Here is a 23,874-nt window from a genome sequence, read left to right on the forward strand (position 1 = left end):
TGCGTCAGCTTAATGATATAGAAGTATATAGTGCCATATCATTGGCCGATCCCAAATTTCACATTGCATGGCTGATCAAACATTGTTTGACCGAAGCTGTTTCAGCTGGCATTACCGACAATGACTTGTGTGATTTCCTAACAGTGGTCCACCCTGTCACCCCAGTGATCTATGTATTACATAAGGTCCATAAGTCGCTCATTGATCCTCGGGGACGCCCCATTGTGTCCGGTTGCGATTCTATTTTCTCCAACATTGCTATTTTCTATTACGTACCTTTGCCATTTGAGCGCCGTCCTATATTAAGGACACAACTGATTTTTTTTATGCAAGTTGGGGGCAATAGATTTGGGTGACACAGATACAGTACTCTTGGCATCTTTTGATGTTGTATCCTTATACACTTCTATTGATCACAATTTGGGTATCCTTGCTATTAGAAAGATGTTGGAAATGTCTTATCAGTACTAGCTTGTGATTTCATCATTGCTTTGATCAATATCATCCTGAGACAGAATTATTTTCTGTTCCAGGATATCTTTTATATGCAAAAACGGGGCTTGGTGATGGGCTCGAATGTGGCACCCACCTACGCCAACATTTTTATGAGATGCTTTGAGGAAGATGTCGTCTATGTGTCCCACCACTTCAAACATGTGTTGCGGTGGTGGCGATACATCAACGACATCTTCCTCATTTGGACTGGCAGTATGGTACAGTTGATTGATTTTAAGACCATGTTGAATAATGTGAATAAGGATTTTGTGAGGGATGAGACTCCATCTTGGTGTCTGCATCAGCCATTTTACATTGTATGACCTTTTTGAAGTTAATAAGATCAGGAACTTTTTTTGCATGTCAGTTTCTGCAGGAAGTAACTTAGCCCCCACCTTTGCTATTTTTGATAGATGGAAACTGCTAGCTATGAAACTTATTTCCTGTATTTTGAATTGTATGCGTCTGCGGTTAATTGACATTTATATTTTCTCTTTCTATAAGCACATATATGTACAAATATGGTCATGACCTTCATGAGACATGTGTGGGGCTTGACCAGTGAACTCTGACCTTACGGTTCCGGCCGCAACAGGAGGAGACCCGGACTCACAGATACTACCAATAGCGCTGTAAGGTAAGAAGCTTATTCTTACAAAAATATATCTGTGTTTCCTGTGTCTTCACCTGGGTCCGAGAGAGTGGGTCTATTGAAGTTTCTCTGACGGTCAAGCCTTTTAAAATGGTAAGAACCTATTTATGCTGAGATATGGAATTTGATTGGTCTTGGTCTTGGAAAACGTTTGGTTTGGTTATTGGTGTTGTGATTTATGTACTGGTTGTTGTTTGGATTTTGTATCGTATCACAGAAAATGCCCGTAGAGAAAATAGTGAACCGTGGAGTCCTCTGAGAAAGTGTTAAGACAATATAGAGTTTTCCTATCTGTAATATAGTTGATACATTAACAGGAGATTAATGAAGAAGTCACTACACTGCGTGCAGAATTATTAGGCAAATTAGTATTTTGACCACATCATCCTCTTTATGCATGTTGTCTTACTCCAAGCTGTATAGGCTCGAAAGCCTACTACCAATTAAGCATATTAGGTGATGTGCATCTCTGTAATGAGAAGGGGTGTGGTCTAATGACATCAACACCCTATATCAGGTGTGCATAATTATTAGGCAACTTCCTTTCCTTTGGCAAAATGGGTCAAAAGAAGGACTTGACAGGCTCAGAAAAGTCAAAAATAGTGAGATATCTTGCAGAGGGATGCAGCACTCTCAAAATTGCAAAGCTTCTGAAGCGTGATCATCGAACAATCAAGCGTTTCATTCAAAATAGTCAACAGGGTCGCAAGAAACGTGTGGAAAAACCAAGGCGCAAAATAACTGCCCATGAACTGAGAAAAGTCAAGCGTGCAGCTGCCAAGATGCCACTTGCCACCAGTTTGGCCATATTTCAGAGCTGCAACATCACTGGAGTGCCCAAAAGCACAAGGTGTGCAATACTCAGAGACATGGCCAAGGTAAGAAAGGCTGAAAGACGACCACCACTGAACAAGACACACAAGCTGAAACGTCAAGACTGGGCCAAGAAATATCTCAAGACTGATTTTTTTAAGGTTTTATGGACTGATGAAATGAGAGTGAGTCTTGATGGGCCAGATGGATGGGCCCGTGGCTGGATTGGTAAAGGGCAGAGAGCTCCAGTCCGACTCAGACGCCAGCAAGGTGGAGGTGGAGTACTGGTTTGGGCTGGTATCATCAAAGATGAGCTTGTGGGGCCTTTTCGGGTTGAGGATGGAGTCAAGCTCAACTCCCAGTCCTACTGCCAGTTTCTGGAAGACACCTTCTTCAAGCAGTGGTACAGGAAGAAGTCTGCATCCTTCAAGAAAAACATGATTTTCATGCAGGACAATGCTCCATCACACGCGTCCAAGTACTCCACAGCATGGCTGGCAAGAAAGGGTATAAAAGAAGAAAATCTAATGACATGGCCTCCTTGTTCACCTGATCTGAACCCCATTGAGAACCTGTGGTCCATCATCAAATGTGAGATTTACAAGGAGGGAAAACAGTACACCTCTCTGAACAGTGTCTGGGAGGCTGTGGTTGCTGCTGCACGCAATGTTGATGGTGAACAGATCAAAACACTGACAGAATCCATGGATGGCAGGCTTTTGAGTGTCCTTGCAAAGAAAGGTGGCTATATTGGTCATTGATTTGTTTTTGTTGTGTTTTTGAATGTCAGAAATGTATATTTGTGAATGTTGAGATGTTATATTGGTTTCACTGGTAAAAATAAATAATTGAAATGGGTATATATTTGTTTTTTGTTAAGTTGCCTAATAATTATGCACAGTAATAGTCACCTGCACACACAGATATCCCCCTAAAATAGCTAAAACTAAAAACAAACTAAAAACTACTTCCAAAAATATTCAGCTTTGATATTAATGAGTTTTTTGGGTTCATTGAGAACATGGTTGTTGTTCAATAATAAAATTAATCCTCAAAAATACAACTTGCCTAATAATTCTGCACTCCCTGTATAAGGAAGCAGATTAGGTGATTGTTGAAATTTAGTTTCAACTGTAGATATTTCAGACATCTGGTTGAGAAATTCTTAACACATAGACATGGGCAATACACAGAGTATACCTGAGGGGTACAAATTAGCCAAACAGATAGTTGAAGATTCAGAAGGGAAGCAAGACAAGAAAAAGACACAGAAGGTGTTACAGAAGGCGGGTATGAAACATGGTAACTTAGATTCTGAAGTTTGGGAAAGGTTCAAAAGAACACTCAGTGGTTGGATGAAGGATCAGGAATGTGAGGAGGTTGTGGAATGTTAGTGTCGGGCAGCAGAGAAAGTGAAGAATGAGAAATGGCCAAATGTAACATTTGGAGGAAATTTGTATTATGACACAAGTGTAAAACATGACAATGACAGTGAGACAGAAAATAAAATATATCCGCCACCTTCAGCTCCCCCACCATCATATTCTGGGACGATGGATAGACCAGGCTGGATATGTACAATGTGTGGAAACCAGAATCCTGACTGGACGGAAACTTCTAGAGCATGTGGGGCACCCCGACCTAGACTGCGTATAGGACTCTATCCAGTCACCATACGTACCGGATTCACCCCACAAGTGCCTCCACCTCCACCAGTGGCTGGAGAAGGGGGACCAGGAGATGGGGGAGACAATCAAGCCCCTCAGGCACCACCACTCGGTGGTCAAGTCCAATATGTGCAAAGCACATATTGTCTTACTCCCCATGGAGTCCTAAGGACCAAATGGGACTTTTAGGTAGAATTCCTGACCCACTAACAAGACCTATGCCTGCCCATCGTATGTTACAACAGATACAAGCCACATATAGGGCGACATGGGCTGACTTAAATGACTTAGTGGCCTTAAAAATGGGAGAATCACATATAACCCTCTAAAAGAACAGTTACTGGCTGAAAGGGTAAAAACTGACCAGTCCTCATGGTCTGACTGGGAAAAAAAGGGTTTGGAACTAGACATGTCCACTACCAAATCCTCAAAAATCAATATGGTACAAGAACAACAGAGACCATGGTCTGGTCAACAGGGACAGACCAGACAGAGGAGGGGTGACTTCAGATGTTACAATTGTGGCAAACCTGGTCACATACGCAGAAATTGCCGGTTACCCGCTCAAGGACAACAGGTGAACTCAGAACCAGGGTTCAGTGCACACCCCTGGTCCGGTGACCTCACAATAGGAAGCCGGCAACCCCGTTTCCTTATCTGCCATAACTGCAGCAGCCGTGGGTTGCCAAATTGAGATACCAGTCCAGGTAGGCAACCAACAGGTTCCTTTCTTAATAGACACGGGGGCAGCCAAGACAGTGATCAATCCTGTTTATATTAAGCCATGGGAGATAAGCACACAATGTGTCCCCGCATCAGGGTTCACAGGGGAAGTGGTCTTCATTCCAGAGACCATACCTATGAAATTAAAAATCAAAGACAGTACAGTGGTGACTCAGTTGTTAGTAAAAGAAAATATCCCATTCAATTTGCTGGGTACTGACGTCCTGCAGGCACTGGGGGCTCATATTCACTTTAATGAGGATGGTACCACACATGTAGATATTGACACCCCTGATGATGTTTTAACCCGGGTTCTAGTTTTACACCTGGAGCCGGACCAAACATCCTGTGTGGTACAATTGGAGCAGGACCTGGAGCCAGTCCACGACAAATTGTGGGCTATGGGGAAAACTGATATTGGCAGATTGGATGTCACTCCTTTCATGGTACATTTAAAACCAGGATGTACACCACCCCGCGTCCGTCAGTATCCCTTAAGTCATTCACAAGAACAATCTATGGTCACTCAAATTGACCAGTATGTTCAAATGGGGGTCCTGGTGGTGACTAATTCTCCCGCCAACACCCCCCCCCCTGTTTCCGGTAAAAAAGAAAGCAGTAAAAGGCCAGCCTGTGACTTATAGGATGGTGCATAACTGTCCCGAACCCACACACCCTGTTGTCACAGGTCCCTCTGAGGGCATTGTGTTATACTGTGATTGACCTTGCAAATGCATTTTTCAGTGTCCCGATCCATGTGAAAATGTCAATATATATTTGCATTCAAGGGTAAACAGTATACATGGACAGTATTGCCACAGGGAGCTCAAAACTCACCCACCATGTATACTCAAGCCCTCCAATCAGTCCTGACAGGTTGGCGGGTTCCTGATGAGGTTGTTTTGTTACAATATGTTGATTATCTATTGTTATGTGCTCCTGACTATGGCACTTGTAAAAATGCATCTCTGTCACTGTTGATTTTCCTGGCAGAAAATGGGTGTAAGTCTTCCAAAGCCAAGCTGCAGTTTTGCCAATCCCGTGTCACTTTCCTTGGTCACTGTTTGTCAGAAGGTGCCCGGCACCTCACCGAAGAAAGAAAACAGGTTGTGAAGGACATTCCACTCCCTCTGGGGCCGAAGCCCCTCAGAATGTTTTTGGGACTGGAATGCATCCATGTTGATGCTACCCCTTTATGACTGCTTGGCCTCTTACCCTTTTTCAATCAGCGGCCCTGCAGAGGATTCTTTTTACTCACTCAAATTGGCAATCCTGTCAGCACCGGCACTGGGCATACCAGACTATGACCAGCCTTTTAACCTGTTCTGCTCAGAACTGAGTGGCCATAGTATCTCAGTCTTGACCAAGAAACATGGGCACAGACAAAGGCCGATTGCCTATTTCTCTGCCAGATTAGATCCAGTCTCACTCGGTGCCCCCTCCTGTGTCAGGGCGGTCGCGGCAGTGCAGCTGATGGTGGAAAAAGCTTCTGAAGTTGTACTTGACTTTCCCCTGGTGGTACAGACCCCTTATGACATCCAATGTATCCTAAGTCAGGTGCAACCAAAGCACATATCCATGGCACGCCAACTACGGTTGCAATGTTCTTTACTCATGCCTGAGTCCATTACTTTCAAGAGATGTACTACTCTGAATCCTGCAACTCTCCTACCAATTTCGGATTCAGAAATGGGGGAAGGGGGTACAGGCCCTCTTTTACAAAAATTACAAGATACTGATATACATGATTGTGTCCAATTAATGCGACAAGAAACTTCTGGCTTTTCACATGTACATGATCAACCCATACCTAATCCTGATTTAGAGTTTTTTGTAGATGGCAGCAGATACATGGGTGAGGATGGTCGATTTCATACTGGATATGCAGTGGTCACGCAACATGAGGTAGTACTGGCTGAACCACTCCCTCCTCACATGTCAGCACAGGAGGCTGAGTTGAAGGCAATCTCTGAAGCATGTAAAATGGCACAAGGTAAACAAGCAATTATTTTTAATTCAGGTACGGGTTTGGTATTGCACATGATTATGGCCCTATTTGGAGAGTCAGGGACTTCCTTACCTCTGCAGGTCAACCTATAAAGAACAAAGACTCACTGTTTGAACTAATGAACTCACTACTGCTTCCAGAGGAAGTAGCCATTGTCAAGGTTAAGGCACATACCAGACAACAATCCCGTGAGACTAGGGACAACAACAGGGCAGATGGGGATGCAAAAGAGGCAGCAGTGAAGCCTTGGAAACCCGAGGTAATCCCTGTCGGCGTCCTGGAGCCCCACCACATGTCTGAAGACATGTTGATTAAACTGTCTGCATAGGCAGATGAAGGAGAAAAGACCTCCTGGACTCAGAGAGGAGCAGTGCCGAATGGGAAGTGTCAGGAAAAATATGCCTACCCAGAGCCCTCTATCCTATGATGGCACAGGAGGCCCACGGGCCCACACACCAAGCAAAGGGTCCTATGGTGAGCATGGTACTGAAGAGATGGGTCACACTTGGCTTCTCCACTATTGCCAGTAGATTTGTACAAGGCTGCATGATCTGTGCTCTAAACAACCCCGGACAGGTAGTTAAGACACCTAAGAAACATACACCTATGCCATTTTACCCATCCCAGAGACTGAAAATAGACTATATACAGTTACCGAAGGTAGGAACATACGAATATGTGCTTGTGTGCGTTGATATCTTTTCAGGATAGCTGGAGGCTTACCCTGTATCTGCTGCAAATGCCAAGAATACTGCAAAGAAACTGGTTAGTGAACTTGTGTGCAAGTATGGAGTCCCTGAAGTGATAGAATCAGACAGAGTAAGCCATTTCACAGGGGAGGTGATGGGAGCCTTGTGGGTCACTCAGGCCTTTCACACGGTCTATCCGTGTGGAGAGACTGAACAGCACTATTAAATTAAAAATCCAGAAGGCTATGAAGGAGACCGGGAAGCCCTGGACTGAGTGCCTCCCCCTTTCCCTGTATTCCATCCGCACCACCCCAGGTAAAAGGTCTGGCCTATCCCCATATGAAATCTTGTTTGGTTCTGTACCCAAACTGGGGCTGTATTTTCCTCAACAGTTGCCTTAGTTGGCCCATATTGATAGGATAGCATCTTGCAGTTGATGGAGATTTGAGGGATGCACATCCAGGGCACGAAGCTCCCGTTCCACCACATCCCAAAGATGCTCTATTGGGTTGAGATCTGGTGACTGTGGCGGCCATTTTAGTACAGTGAACTCATTGTCATGTTCAAGAAACCAATTTGAAATGATTCGAGCTTTGTGACATGGTGCATTATCCTGCTGGAAGTAGCCATCAGAGGATGGATACATGTTCTCATTCTGTTTACGCCAAATTCGGACTCTACCATTTGAATTTCTCAACAGAAATCGAGACTCATCAGACCAGGCAACATTTTTCCAGTCTTCAACAGTCCAATTTTGGTGAGCTCGTGCAAATTGTAGCCTCTTTTTCTTATTTGTAGTGGAGATGAGTGGTACCAGGTGGGGTCTTCTGCTGTTGTAGCCCATCCACCTCAAGGTTGTGTGTGTTGTGGCTTCACAAATGCTTTGCTGCATACCTCGGTTGTAACAAGTGGTTATTTCAGTCAACGTTGCTCTTCTATCAGCTTAAATCAGTCGGCCCATTCTCCTCTGACCTCTAGCATCCACAAGGCATTTTTGCCCACAGGACTGCCGCATACTGGATGTTTTTCCCTTTTCACACCATTCTTTGTAAACCCTAGAAATGGTTGTGCGTGAAAATCCCAGTAACTGAGCAGATTGTGAAATACTCAGACCGGCCCGTCTGGCACCAACAACCATGCCACGCTCAAAATTGCTTAAATCACCTTTCTTTCCCATTCTGACATTCAGTTTGGAGTTCAGGAGATTGTCTTGACCAGGACCACACCCCTAAATGCATTGAAGCAACTGCCATGTGATTGGTTGACTAGATAATTGCATTAATGAGAAATAGAACAGGTGTTCCTAATAATTCTTTAGGTGAGTGTATGTACAAATATGGTCATGACCTTCAGGAGATGTGTGTGGGTGGCTTTTCCACCCCCTCCTCGCCAAGACAGTATAATATTATATGAATTTTGTTTGAATAAACAGAGACTTGTTTGATCACTGAGTGTCGGTCAATCAATCCTCCATGGGTACCCATTACTAAATCTATGGGCAATGATGATTTGGAACTCAGTATAAATTAGAGTAAGGGGTCTTTGCCCCACAGATTTACAATTTACTTTGGTTTACTCTGATACAGAGATTCAATTCTTGGATACTACAGTTAGAGTGCTTGATGGTGAGTTGGATACCTCTCTATATACCAAACCAACAGATAAGAACACTTTTTTACATTATGATAGCAATCACCCCAGGAAGATGGTAAAACATCTTCCTTTTTCACAGTACCTTAGGGCCAAACGTATTGTTTCTGACCCTGTGGATCTGGATGACACTCTCGATATTATGACTGATAAATTTTTACAAAGAGGATATCCAAGTGGCCTATTGCAATCACAGTTGAGTGAGGTTCGTAAGATGGATAGGAGAACTACTTTGATTAGGAATCCACGGAAAGATGCACTGAATAGAATCCCCTTTATTTCTACATACTTGGAATATAGTACAGCTATTCAACGTATTATCATACGACATTGGGGTACACTACATAGCTGCCTGGGCATGATACCTGAATTTAGGTCACCACCAATCTTTTCTTATCGCGGATCCAGGAATCTGCGGGATCAGCTTGTTTGTGCTGACATAGGCCCTAAAAGTAAATCCACACAAAGTTCATTGACACAGCGTAGTGTGGGTAATTTTCCCTGTTTATGCTGTGTCAATTGCCGACATATTTGCAAGGGTAGTTATTTTACACATCCCGCGACGGGTGTGTCCTTTCCTATTCAACAATATCTCACTTGCAATTCCAATTTCGTTATTTTATGTTTTAACATGCCCTTGCAAACTTCTATATGTTGGTGAGACTTCCACTGACCTTAAGTCCCGCCTTAACAACCATCGCTACACAATCCGTAAAAAGCGCTGTAATTTACCAGTACCTAAACATTTCTTGGATTCAGGGCACACTGAACGTGATCTCAAATGTTGGATCATTGATCATGTCCCCCTACCCAGGAGAGATGGTAATAGATTGTTTTTGTTTAAAAAAAAAGAGATGTATTGGATACATACACTGAATTGTCTCAAACCCCATGGTCTTAACATCGAATATAATCCATGGAGTGTTATCTGATTAGTGTCTTGCCCTCTCCCTCTGTAGTGTACGGGGACTGTAATGCCCGTCACTGCAAAAGGGTCACTTGGTGTGCTGTCGCCCCCCTTATTTATGGGGAAGTTGGTATATGTCATCTTTATAAAATGTCATGTAATGTAATGCTATGTATTTCCCTGTTACTGTGAAACTTGCATGTACAGGCCTGCTAGGGGTGTCATTCCAGCTCTTAGTCACTAGAGGGAGCTAGGGAGCCCTAGTCTATATAAGGCCCAGTCAGGGAAAGGAAGGCAGTCAAAAGTTGAGTCGAGTATAAAGTCTAGCCCCACCAGAGTGAGAACCAAGTTGGAGACTAGACAATGTCAGAGACAAGTCCAGGCCTGAAGCCTGCAGTCCAGGAGAGGGTTTTGCAGTCCCTGTAACCGGGTTCCAGATTTAAGGAGAAGGTTCCCCTCCTGAATTCCCATAAGCAGAAACAGGAATATCTCAGTTAAAGAGCCTGAGGAAGCCGGGAGAGAGACAGAGGCAAAGCTCAAGAAAGCAAGAGGTACTCAAGATAACAGAGGAGGTACTTTATAAAGTTAAAACCAAGGATATACGCCAGAGCTAGGTTATTGGGCCTTGGAGAAGATTTTCTATGATCCAGGATCAGTCAGGAATAGAGTGCAAGCTCCTGTACTGCAAGTCCTGTGTTTCACACTCTGAAGTCACCTTGCTTAATCTGTATTGCCTGCATCAACTGTATTGAAAAATCAACTGTATGCCAAGGAACTGCGATTCCGTTAATGTCTCTATATGAAAACTACTAAAGTTGGAGTTCTGTTTTAACATCACATGGTTCCTCATTTATTCCTGTTATCAGCAAACGGCGTGCCACCGTTTAATTGGCACTGGCGTCACGAACATTTTCCTACCATCACCTGCCTATGCAGAGAGTCAGCCGTCTCAGGTTAGTGTCTATTGCACTACAACACCCAGGAACACATTTCTAAACACAACTTGAGTACGCTGCACCTCTCTTTTGGCGTCACGAACAGGATACGCACGCTTTCTAGTGCAAGAAGCGTGAACTTTGTGCCTTATACAGTTGCCCTGTGACCAAAGTGACAAATTGCCGGTTTTATTAAAGTGGACTTTGTGGACTGAAAAACATACCCAAAGTGTACCTAAAACCTCCAAAACGCACTGTGCAGTGTTGCGCTATCAAGAGGAAAGAAAATCGCCACATCGGAGTGTGGTTTTATGGACTTTCCATCATCCTGCTTGCTGTCAGTGAATAGACAGCGTTTATACCCAAAGATGGCCGCTGAGGCTACTGAAATAGCTGCTGCGTCATCTTCATCCCGAAAAGGCGGGAAAAATTGGCGCCTTTTTGAAGAAATAGCGGGAAGGAGTTCAAGGTCAGGCGCCACTGCTTCTCTGGACATTTGCATGTCGGCTAGCATGGACTCCGCCTTCCATATACTGGAATACCTGGGGGGCGGCCTCCCAGTGCAATGGGAGGAGCTGGCTGATTTAATTGACGCGACCCTATCGCTCTCCAGAGAAGGATCGAGCATGTTGGAGAGTGAACAGAGCTTTGCTGCAACGTCCGCGCCTGAAATACCAGAGATGACTGATATTGGTGTAGAGCCAGAGGAGGCTCCACCGGCCTACTCTCCGGGACCGGAGAAACCCGCCTGCCCGCCACGGGAGAAAGAACCAGAGCCCTGCTATGGCTCCTGGAGAGACTTCTTTCAGCCCTCTTTCAAGTGGTCTTCACTAATGGCAGAGATCCGGGAGGCCGCTTTAAAGCGGAATACAAAGACTAAGATCTATTATGAGGAGTTGACCAAGACTATCCATGAACGACACACCAACACCCAACCCCGCCTGGAAAGGAGAAAGGGAGTGGTGGTGTCCTTTGACAAAACCCGTGGCTACGGGTTCATACAAGATTACCTGACTGGCAGAGACCTATATGTCAATAGAAGGTCTGTCAAGAGAGACTACCTCCCTTCCTATCAGCACAGCCTCCGCGAGGGAGAGGAAGTGGAGTTCACCCCTGCCGAGAGCCTGAGAGGCCCTTATGCAACTGCCGTGACCCGTCCCAAGCGAGTACCTGAGGACTGGGAGGCAGAAGAAGAAGACTACTCTGGCTGCGAGCGGGAACCGGAACGCTCTCCAGAGCCGGCCCATCACGCCTTCCAGGAGCGGAGCTCCTTCATTGGGCCTAACGTCTTCTGGCAGCCAACCGTGTTGGAAAAATGGGTGAGCCCTTATCCTTCCCCCGAGCTGCCTCGTCGGGAGAAGACCATGCAAGAGATGGAAAATTTAAAAGGACTTCGAAATACCTTTGAGAACATCCGGAGGGGTCGGAGACCCGATGCACCACCAGAACCTGCAGAGGCCGAGTCCGCGCCATCGGTGACTGTACCTGCGCCGGCGGCGCCAGCAGATGACAGCGACTCTGACAAGGAAAGCATCGGTGACCAGATTGTCCGGCTGGAGGAGAAGTTGCGGGAGCTGCGCAAGATCGCGACCGCCAGGATCCAGACGCCGCCAAAGAAGGACGAGGTAAGGGTGCCTGTCACCACCCGTAGACCACCTTCTGCTGCCACCGCTCCGTCAGTACCCCAAAGAAGACCCGCTGTTGCTGTGAATTGCTGCACAGAGCCCACCGGACCGCTTGAGGCGGCGGTATCCACTCCACTTCATCCCACAATTATCATGCCGGGACCGGTACGGTCCACCCAAGGGTTTACCCCTAGGCCCATGGGGCCAATACCTATTAGGGGCCCCTTCACCTTGCAGCTGCCCCCTAGCACTGTTATGTGGGCACATCCTCCTGTAGAGGACTACTACAGGCCATATTTGCCAGCAGGGCCGAGTGATTGTGATATGCCTCTGTAAATCAGCCTGCTAGGCCTTTGATTTATTTCATCAAGGAATGATCTTATTAACCCTTCCAGGACAGGAGTCCTATGTTTCCTGGTCGTTTGTTGCTGCTGCCAGTTTATCCACGGCTCAGTGGTGGGTGTTGACCACTGAAGTATTAAAGTCAACAAAGCCAAGTTTGTTTCCAGGACCTCCTGCCTGCTTTTGCTATCCCACGCCAAGTTGTGCCTGTTCCTGAGTTGCACCTTTTACCCTTAACCCCCTTTTCAGGTTGATCAGGGGTATTACAGCACTTGTTTTATATTCTACAATTTTATTGTGCAACTTGATACTAAGGAACCGTGCCCGGAGACAGACTCAAAAGAACCTGAGCCTCTGAGATTTTTGCTCTTTTAAAAGGAAATGTGCCCAGAGATGGACTCCACCGCATGAGAGCCTCTGTGATTTAATAGGAAAATAAGCTGGGTACGGACTCATGTTTGTTCTTTGAGCCTCCAAGAACTTTTATACTGTTTTATCTATTTTGCTGTTCTATTATGGACTTATTCATTGTCATGGACTATCCTGGTTATAATGTTACGCTGTGCCAGGTCAGCGCCCCAGTTCCATTCACTATCCTGAGAAGAAGAGAACGACGCCCCTTGTCACCACCCTTCATCTTTGCCAATTGGACCTGATATGAATGTAAATGCAGATGAATGACATATATGTATGCCTGCATGTCTCTTTTTCTGTTTCAGGTAGAGATTCCAGTTGGGCGAGCCCTGATGGAGTACGAGGTCGTACTCAGCTTAAAGCAGTGGGGTATGTAGTGTACGGGGACTGTAATGCCCGTCACTACAAAAGGGTCACTTGGTGTGCTGTCGTCCCCCCTTATTTATGGGGAAGTTGGTATATGTCATCTTTATAAAATGTCATGTAATGTAATGCTATGTATTTCCCTGTTACTGTGAAACTTGCATGTACAGGCCTGCTAGGGGTGTCATTCCAGCTCTTAGTCACTAGAGGGAGCTAGGGAGCCCTAGTCTATATAAGGCCCAGTCAGGGAAAGGAAGGCAGTCAAAAGTTGAGTCGAGTATAAAGTCTAGCCCCACCAGAGTGAGAACCAAGTTGGAGACTAGACAATGTCAGAGACAAGTCCAGGCCTGAAGCCTGCAGTCCAGGAGAGGGTTTTGCAGTCCCTGTAACCGGGTTCCAGATTTAAGGAGAAGGTTCCCCTCCTGAATTCCCATAAGCAGAAACAGGAATATCTCAGTTAAAGAGCCTGAGGAAGCCGGGAGAGAGACAGAGGCAAAGCTCAAGAAAGCAAGAGGTACTCAAGATAACAGAGGAGGTACTTTATAAAGTTAAAACCAAGGATATACGCCAGAGCTAGGTTATTGGGCCTTGGAGAAGATTTTCTATGATCCAGGATCAGTCAGGAATAGAGTGCAAGCTCCTGTACTGCAAGTCCTGTGTTTCACACTCTGAAGTCACCTTGCTTAATCTGTATTGCCTGCATCAACTGTATTGAAAAATCAACTGTATGCCAAGGAACTGCGATTCCGTTAATGTCTCTATATGAAAACTACTAAAGTTGGAGTTCTGTTTAAACATCACATGGTTCCTCATTTATTCCTGTTATCAGCAAACGGCGTGCCACCGTTTAATTGGCACTGGCGTCACGAACATTTTCCTACCATCACCTGCCTATGCAGAGAGTCAGCCGTCTCAGGTTAGTGTCTATTGCACTACAACACCCAGGAACACATTTCTAAACACAACTTGAGTACGCTGCACCTCTGTATGTCCTGCTCTGTTTGTTCCTGTTCAGTGGTTGAGTTTGAACACAGATATTGCTATATTATGTTTGGATAGAAAAGTAATTGTTTTCGTTCTCTTAGTTTTTTTCCAGTAATCTGGATCATGAAGTAGGAGATCTGGGGGATGGGAGCAAGTATACCCAGCAGTTTGATTCACAGAAATTTTCTTTAACTTTTTTAGAGAATTTTTTTTTTTTAGTTTTATTTTTTTTTGGTCACTATGCCTTTATTCCAGGTGGGTTTACAGTGGATTGTATTGCGCACATATGTGTTCTGTCCAGCAAGAGATCCCCTTATTTAGCTACGATATACTGATACCACTTGGCATACTCACTCAATGCGTATGGCACTAACATGCTGTACACGTCAGTCTGAGGTGCCTACCTTGGGTAGGTTTTACCCCTCTGAAGAGGCGTGTCCTCTCTTTTATATGGAAGAAATGTTAGCAGTTTTCCTTGAGCCTCATGAGCTCCATATTGGCTCGTACTTACTATTTGGGCAGTCCGCCAGATTCCTATATGGCGATGTTATTTCATTGTGTTTGTGCGCGTGAGCTTACTACCACCTTACAGAAACCACACTTAAGATGGCTGTGTGTGGAGCGGGAATGAGGCGCGCATGCGCTGATTTTCGCTACGTGTCACTTCCTGCTTCCACACACTGATGCCATAACCTGGAGCATGCGCATTGTGACTTACAACACGCTGAGTATGGCGCTATAATATATGATACATCTGATCCACCTGTTGGGTATGGCTATATGTTTTCTTCTCCTTTGTTCTCCGCCCCTTGATCATGTTTTTATTGGTGTTTTTAATTATACACTGTCATCATGCACATATGCACTTTATTATTTATACATGCATGAATTTTGTAAGCTATACAGCACTGCCATTTTTCATTACATTGTTGTATCACCTTACGTATATTATATGATATCGATCACAATTTTTTATTACTATATAATACTTTTATTTATATATTGAATAATTATGTCATTAATCGCACATGGCTGTTTTGTATTATGTACACTGATTTGATGAATTGTCTGGCCTATATAGATTTCACTTTGCACTTGTGTTCAATGCTTGAGAAAGGCTCTATTGTTGAGCTGAAACGTTGCTTCCTTTTTTGCCACATGGGTGAATACATTTTGTTTTCTATTTGGAGTGCTTTCCAATTTTCCTCTTTTATATTTGGGCTTTGGACACATGCCCTGGGACATAGCACCTGCCTTACGTTTGTCCGGTGCTGCCATTTTTTTCTATACCTATCTATCAATATGAATAGACCCTGAAGGTAGGAATATTCATATGCAGTATACCTAGGCCTTTATATCCCTATGAGGCCCTGGAAAAGGTTAGGACCAGAGACAACTCATTCCTCCCCAGATGGATGAATGGAAGTCTCTGTCTCAGGCCCAGATACAAACAGGGAATATAACAAACACAAACAAATGCGACACTTAACTTCTGTAGAGATGGACAAGCAGGGACACCAGAGACAAACTCACACCAGATCAGCCAAACCCAAATTAAGCTATCTACCACATAGTCAGAAGGGTGGGGTGAGACTATAAAGGGTAGAAGTGATGACCTCTTAGCAACCGCTGAGAAAAGGGAAGTGGTCATTAACCCTATAAACACTGAATCAAGGGAAATCAAGGAGGCTGTTAGATTCCTCCACGCTCAGCCAATCTCCTTGATTTCCGGACATCAGTCACCTGAGGGACCGTGACACACCGGTCCTGCACTGCTTTCAGCTCAGCGGTCACAGGCCGATCAGTGACTAATAGTGATGGACGAACATCGTCCGGGATGGTTCGCGAACCCGATCAAATGTTCGCGAACTGCAAGTTTGCGGTGGTCCCCATTCACTTTAATGGCAGGCGAACCTGAAAAACCTTCAGGTCATATTTGCAGCCACCAAATACTTACAAAAAGTGCACAAATCGTCCCACAACATGGACAGTGACATACCAGAGGGGGATCAATGGCAAAAATTCCCACAAAAAATATGTATTTTAATCAGGGGCCATTTTTATGCGTCTTAAATTGAAACTCTCAAAAATGTGCCCTGATGGAGCCAAGAACAATTTTATTTTAGGCATTCACTGGACAGAAAACATCAAGTGATTATGTGGCTGGAGGTATATTAGACGGTCATTAGATATCAATTTTACTGCAGTCCAGTGGAGTACAGGCCCCAAAAATTATTCATTGAATGTACAGAAAAGAGCAAGCTTTGTCTTCTTCTCATTGTCTGTCACTAGTAGAGGCCTAAGCATGGCAGGCAGGTTCCCCCAGAAGTATCTTGCTGGATGAGCAGCCAATACCGCACTTGCATCAATATTGACAGGATTCGGCTCCCTCCACGTTGTTGAATAAACTGAATATTGGCCGATTCTCTCCTAAGAAAAAAATTCAAAGTTATTATTACATTTATTAAACATTTTATTATTCAATTTATTCCATATATATTATAAAATTCGGTGTCTCCATGATCAATCTGCAGCGAGGGGGTCACACACGGGTTCTACACACTTCCAAAATAAAGTGGGGCGAATAGATGAAGGATGATCGGGACGCTCCATGATCTTCCCAGGAGCTTATTTTGGGAGCCGCGGTTCATTTCTGAGATGTCTGTGTGGGAATCTGAAGACCATCTCCATCTCCATGCACCACAGGATGTCCTCCTCCTCCTGTGTTAGGAAAAATTTAATTTTTATTATAAAATTTATTAAACATTTTATTATTAAATTTATTAAATATAATAAGGATGCCCTCCTTTCTATTCCATTATGACTGGGCACCCCTGACGAAGAAACTGGGCCCTGGTTGGTTTGAATCGTGATTAAATTCGCAACTCTTCCGGGCTCCAAGCAATCTTGAAGCTTTGTCTTCTTCTCATTGTCTGTCGCTAGTAGAGGGCTAAGCATGCCAGGCAGGTTCCCCAGAAGTATCTTGCTGGATGAGCAGCCAATACCGCACTTGCATCAATCTTGACAGGATTCGGCTCCAGGTGGAGAGTAATTTTTTTTTTGGAATGCTTTCTCCATCGCAACACCACGTCATTGAATAAAAAGAAGACTGGCCGATTCTCACCTGTCTTACGCAACATTTAATTTTAATTGTTAAATTTATTAAATATTTTAACATTGATTTTATTAAACCAAAACTTGATTAAAATTATAAGAAAGTATACTTAAATTTGCCAAAACTGGCCTAATAACTCAAGTATTAACTTTGCCTTATAGGTCGATGTTAGTGTCAAGAAGAAGTGCACTCCTTTTACGCCCTTGTCAGCTGATTCCACATAGATGTCTACAGAACCTGTTCTATTACACGCTTAAACAAGTAGAGCCCCCCTGACAGAGTGGAGAGGATGTCAGCAGTAAGTTTGTGTTGACGTCACTGATTAATTTGCCCTTCCTATGATCCGTCAGAACAATAACCCATAGAAAACGGATCCTGTCTTTGGAGCATACGCCTTCACCCGGTCAGCATTTGCTCAGTATTGCTAATGCCAATAAAAACAGGAGTGGATCTAAAACAGAGATGACACGTGAATGGAATATTTGCATGTCTTCCTTGTTTTGTACCCACTCCTGCTTTTGTCTACCAAATCATAAGCCAACTCTGATGGGACTATACAGGCCTTACAGCTGCTACACAGACAGGATCTGTTGTGCGTCTAATTTTTCCTTCCTTCTGACAGATCAGAAGAAAGGTCAAATAAATGATGATATCAGCCAAGCCGAAAGCCAAAATAGTGGCCCAGTCATGAAGTGGGGAGGGTGTGAACAGCATGAGAAGTCCACAGAGTGTCCCTATGACAGAGTGGTGAGGTGGAAGCAGCATGAGGAGACTACACAGTGGCCCAATGACAAAGTGTGGAGGTAGCGGCAGCATCAGGAGGCCACAGAGTGGCACAATGACAGTGTGGAGGTGGTAGCAGTATGAGGAGGCCACCGAGTGGCACAATCACAGATTATGTAGTTGGCAGCAGTATGTGGAGGCCAGCGAGTGGCCAGGTTACATATTGTGGAGATGGCAGCATCAGGAGGCCAGAGTGGCAAGGTGACATACTGTGGACATGGCAGCAGCAGCGTGATACAACAGAGTGGCACTGTGACACAGTGTAGACATGGCAGCACCAGGAGGCCACAGAGTGGCAAGGTGACATAGTGTGGACATGGCAGCATCAGTAGGCCACAAAGTGGCAAGGTAACATAGTGTGGAGGTGGGTGGCAATACTAGTACTCGCTTAAGATGGTGGGTGAAAGAAGGAGCACTTGGCATCAAATGTTTGGCATCAGGCGGGTAACAGAGTCAGAATAGTAGCTGAGGCAGGTAGCCAGACGAAAACGGTCTCTTTTGTCAAAATGTTGGTGTGGCACCATGGATGATCTAGTCTGATGCATCAGGCATTGGTGTGTTGAAATCCTGGCTGATCCACGCCTGATTCATCTTGATGCAGTGTATCACTATGTTCTATATGTGGGCACTTTAAACTCTTGCTAATAATGCGATTTGTTAACATGAAGCATGAGGAAATTCTCATTCGTTCAGAATTGAATTTTTCCTGAAATTCGACTTCGTCAGCTTCGATTTGCTCATCTCTAATCACAACAGTTGCAATTAGTTGTTCCAATAGCGTTTGTCCCTCTGTATAGCTGCAGTATCGCAGCAGAACTGCACACAAATGCTGCACAATACAAATGCACTATATATAAATTATATTATAGGTTTATCACACCCCTGCCTCAATCTGTTTTTTTGGGGGGCAACTGGTATATCACACCAGTAGAAATTATTGGTCCCAATAGTGTTTGTCACTCTGTGTAGATGCGGTAACGCAGCAAAACCGCAGAGAAATGCTGCACTACCTAAACGCACTATATAGAAAGTATATTATTTTTATATAACACCCCTGCTTCAATCAGTTTTTTTGGGGGGCAACTAGTAAATCACAAAAGAATTTTGGGTATAGTAGCTCACCCCTCCTGATATCATGAACCGGTGCTCACACTAAGGTGTGGTTCACCCCAACCACAATGTAGTATAGAGAGGATAAATATATATAGTGGGCACTCAATATCTGTAGCTGCATTCAGGGTACAACACGTTTATTATGTGATATTGTATAAAATTCAATAAAACATTCAAAACACATAGTAATACATAAGAATCAATGGCAGTTAATATGGCAATCTGATAAAAATTGTTAATTCATTAAGACCATCCTAAAAGTTCCTAAAAATCTTTCACACTGATTGTGTGATTATATCAAGTCCCGATATTTCAAGCACTTGTTGGTGCTATATCCGTGCTGTTTATGGGTTAAAATAGTCTCAAGTATAGATGATCAGGGTGGTAATGAGGGGTTAGTTTTATACAGTGTATAATTTGTACTCACTGTCTATAGTCCGCTCTTTTTCTATCACTGACTGCAGAGGCGTCCCACTACAGGTCAGCGCACTCACCCATCTTTTTCTGTCCGGCAGCGTGTGTGGATCTGCGGTTTGTCCTAGTCACGGATACCGCGTCTGTTTGGTAAGGTAGTTCCGGTTTCTTCTCAGCGTCCCACGTGTTGAAGATGTCTCACGTGATCGGAGCTTGAGGAAATTCCACGTGATCTGTGTTCTGTTCCGGAGGCGGTACCAACCCCCGTATTGAAATATGTTAGCACAGATGTTTCCTGGAATTTTTCGCAATAATGCCGGTAATTACGATGCTGTACAGTGTCTTCTTAGTATGGGGATCTCATCCGCTATCGCTATACGCGTTTCGGGGTCACCTACCCCTTCATCAGTAGCTAATTTCTGAGATCCATCTTACTTCCTTATATAGTCATATAGGTTACACCCTTTGATTTAATTGGAGTTATTTATAAAATCTGGTTCGGATCTTATAGGATTTTGGAGTTAATTACATTCTTCATATCGGAATATATTCATGCAGTGTATTATTTGTAGTATATTCGTACGATTCTTTTTCTTTCTTTAATATTCTATATATCTATAGGGCTATAAATTTCATAAAACCCTAGATTTCATAAAACCATAGTCTCCATCCACAATCTATTATCAAGACAGTGGGTATTCTCTACTCCATATGTATTTGCTATCTAATATTATCAATATTTTTCTACCACAATTCATAAAATTACTAATAGTTAATAATTAATACATAATAAATACAACAAATTTTTTTATTTATAAAAATTTAAAATTTCCTAAAAATTTCATAAAATTTCATCATGTAACTTCATTTTTCGGTTATATAATTTTCAGCTGTATGTTTTCTGAGGGAGTAAAGGTGAGGGGCCCCTCATCAAGAGGAAATCGGATGTCCACGATATATTAAGGACACCGATATCCCATCAACGAGGGGCACCACACCCATTTATAGGAATCCAAATATCTCGAAGTCCGCATTTAAACCTTCAGGTTGCAAGGTATTAAAATCATATATACGCCTTGCTTCCTGTCGCGACATATTCGAGATATGGTCCCCTCCTCTCCAATGTATATCAATTTTTTCAAATGCCATGAATTTTAACAAGGTAGGATCTTGATTATGAAAAATTTTAAAATGTTTAGACAGTGAGTGTTTCTCATATCCTGACCTGATTTTCGTCATATGTTCTCCTATTCTGGTTTTCAATAATCTTTTTGTACGTCCTATATATTGTTTCCTACAAGGACATTCAATTAAATATAGGACGTTAGATGTATTGCAGGATAAAAATGTATCGATTTCATATGAAAATGTACTTGTATTAGAGGAGGCTTTACTTGTTTTTTTGGGAAATTTCGTATTCTTACAATTATTGCACTTATTACATCTATAGAATCCCTTTAAACCAAATATATTGTGTTTAGTGTTCTTCCTATTTTTTATTGTTGGTGCTACCTTTAAAGATAGGTTTGGGGCCTTCGTGTATGCCATTCGCGGACCACTAGTTAAATATGGTCCTATTAGTTTATCTTTCACAATATGATGCCAATGATTTTTTATGATGGTCTCAATTTTCTTATATTGTGCGCTATAGGGTAGAATGATCCTCACTAGATCATCTGTTTTATTATCTATTTCTTTATCTATCCCTAGGCTTTCTTTTTCTTCAAAGAATATTCCTCTGTTCATATTATATACTTCTTTCAGGGATTTATCCACCTGTTTGATGGGATACTTCTTTATAAGAAATTGTTCCTTCATATTTGCCGCCTCCCTAATGTAATCCTCGTTCTTTGTGCAATTTCGCCTTAACCTTCTAAATTGCCCCTTAGGAATATTTAGCAGCCACCTTGGTAGGTGGCAGCTGGTGTATAGAATATAGCTGTTTCTAGCCACCTCTTTCTGGTATGTGTGGCATATTAATCTTTCATTTTCCACTTTAATAGTCAAGTCTAAACTAGGACAAACCGCAGATCCACACACGCTGCCGGACAGAAAAAGATGGGTGAGTGCGCTGACCTGTAGTGGGACGCCTCTGCAGTCAGTGATAGAAAAAGAGCGGACTATAGACAGTGAGTACAAATTATACACTGTATAAAACTAACCCCTCATTACCACCCTGATCATCTATACTTGAGACTATTTTAACCCATAAACAGCACGGATATAGCACCAACAAGTGCTTGAAATATCGGGACTTGATATAATCACACAATCAGTGTGAAAGATTTTTAGGAACTTTTAGGATGGTCTTAATGAATTAACAATTTTTATCAGATTGCCATATTAACTGCCATTGATTCTTATGTATTACTATGTGTTTTGAATGTTTTATTGAATTTTATACAATATCACATAATAAACGTGTTGTACCCTGAATGCAGCTACAGATATTGAGTGCCCACTATATATATTTATCCTCTCTATACTACATTGTGGTTGGGGTGAACCACACCTTAGTGTGAGCACCGGTTCATGATATCAGGAGGGGTGAGCTACTATACCCAAAATTCTTTTGTAACTCTTTTCACCCAATAGTTGTGCTCCCCCCCCAGATAAGCATGGATATCTGGAGCTTCATAGAGGGTCAAAAATCAAGACTAGACAATTACCTATTTGATGACGCTAATACAATAGAAGAAACGACTGATAGACCTATGACGGAGGTCTTCAGAGAACTTGAGTTCCTATTAATAAAACAACTTAAACAAAGGTGGGAAATCAAATCTTTGAATCGCCACCTTGAACATGGAATTATACCAAGAGGACTCAGGTTATCTAGGACCCCCGCGCAGGATCTATATAGTGAAACTTTTGATAAAGAATGGGATGACCTACTGAAATCACAATCGGTAGCTCTTGTACAACTGGTTGTAAAAAGAAGGACATCAATATTGGAGGAAGTATCAGGGAAAATTGAAGCATTAAGAGAAACCCTGGATAAATTCCCTAAAAACGAGCATTTTAAAAATTGGCATGAAAGAATATGCAAACAATTAGGGACAGTTGAACAAGAAATTATTTCAAAAAAGAGCAGAAAAATACAAAATCTATTGAAGAGTGATAAACCAGTGGACAGACGATATGTAAAAGAGGATAGAATACAGACTAACAAAACTACAAATCAAAGGGAAAAAGAGAAAGATATAGAGCAAAATGAAGAAAGATCAGTACAATACAATATCCAAACCACAAATAGATATGAGGCACTAAGTAACCCCCATTTTTTAGATCGTACACCCCCACACCACAGGATACGGACGAGATCCTCCCGACAATCACCACAAGACCAACACTACACAACACCAGTTATGGGACACAATTACAATTTGAGACACAGGGACGAGATACAGAAGCCGAATCAGGAATATCACTCTCAGAGAACACACCAAGGGAAGAATCAATACACGCCTCACTTCAACAAGGAAACATATATAGGGAACCAGCACAAACACTATCACAGCCAGAACACCGAAAAAAGACAACACGAAGAGGGAAGGGAAAGAAGAGAAAGGGGGAACCCCAGGAGACACTAACTGAGGAAGAGAACTCAGTAATTAATTTAAGTTCAATTATTTTATCACCAGCACAATATACACTGTTAAATAAGGGTTTAAAATTTGCACCCACAACACAATTAAGTAAATTCGACACCTATATTGGTATTGAAAAATTTGTACGGAAACTCTGCCTAAAAAAATATTTCCTAAGAAATCCCATATTACCAAGAGAAGAAAAACAGGAATTGTATATACACACGGATTTAAAACTAAAAAGTAAAATGTACCCAAGGCATGAAATGGGACATGATTTAATTACTTTTAAGAAAAATGTAGAAATGGACATAAGAAAAATCAAAGGAGACCATAGGAGATTTAACAACTTAAAACCGCATGAAATTCAGGCAATCAAGTTGTTACAACAGAATGACAATATAACCATACGCCCTGCGGATAAGGGAGGAGCCATAGTTATTTTAGATACATGTAAATATGACAGTGAATGTAAGGAACAATTGGGAGATAATGAAACGTATAAGAAATTGAAAAAGGACCCAATAAAGGAATATAGTGAAAGTTTGGGATCATACGTAGAGCAGGGCCATAGAAGGGGATTTCTCAATGA

The sequence above is a fragment of the Bufo bufo genome, chromosome 2 (genome assembly GCF_905171765.1).
Source record: "Bufo bufo chromosome 2, aBufBuf1.1, whole genome shotgun sequence".
In the NCBI taxonomy this organism is placed as follows: domain Eukaryota; kingdom Metazoa; phylum Chordata; class Amphibia; order Anura; family Bufonidae; genus Bufo; species Bufo bufo.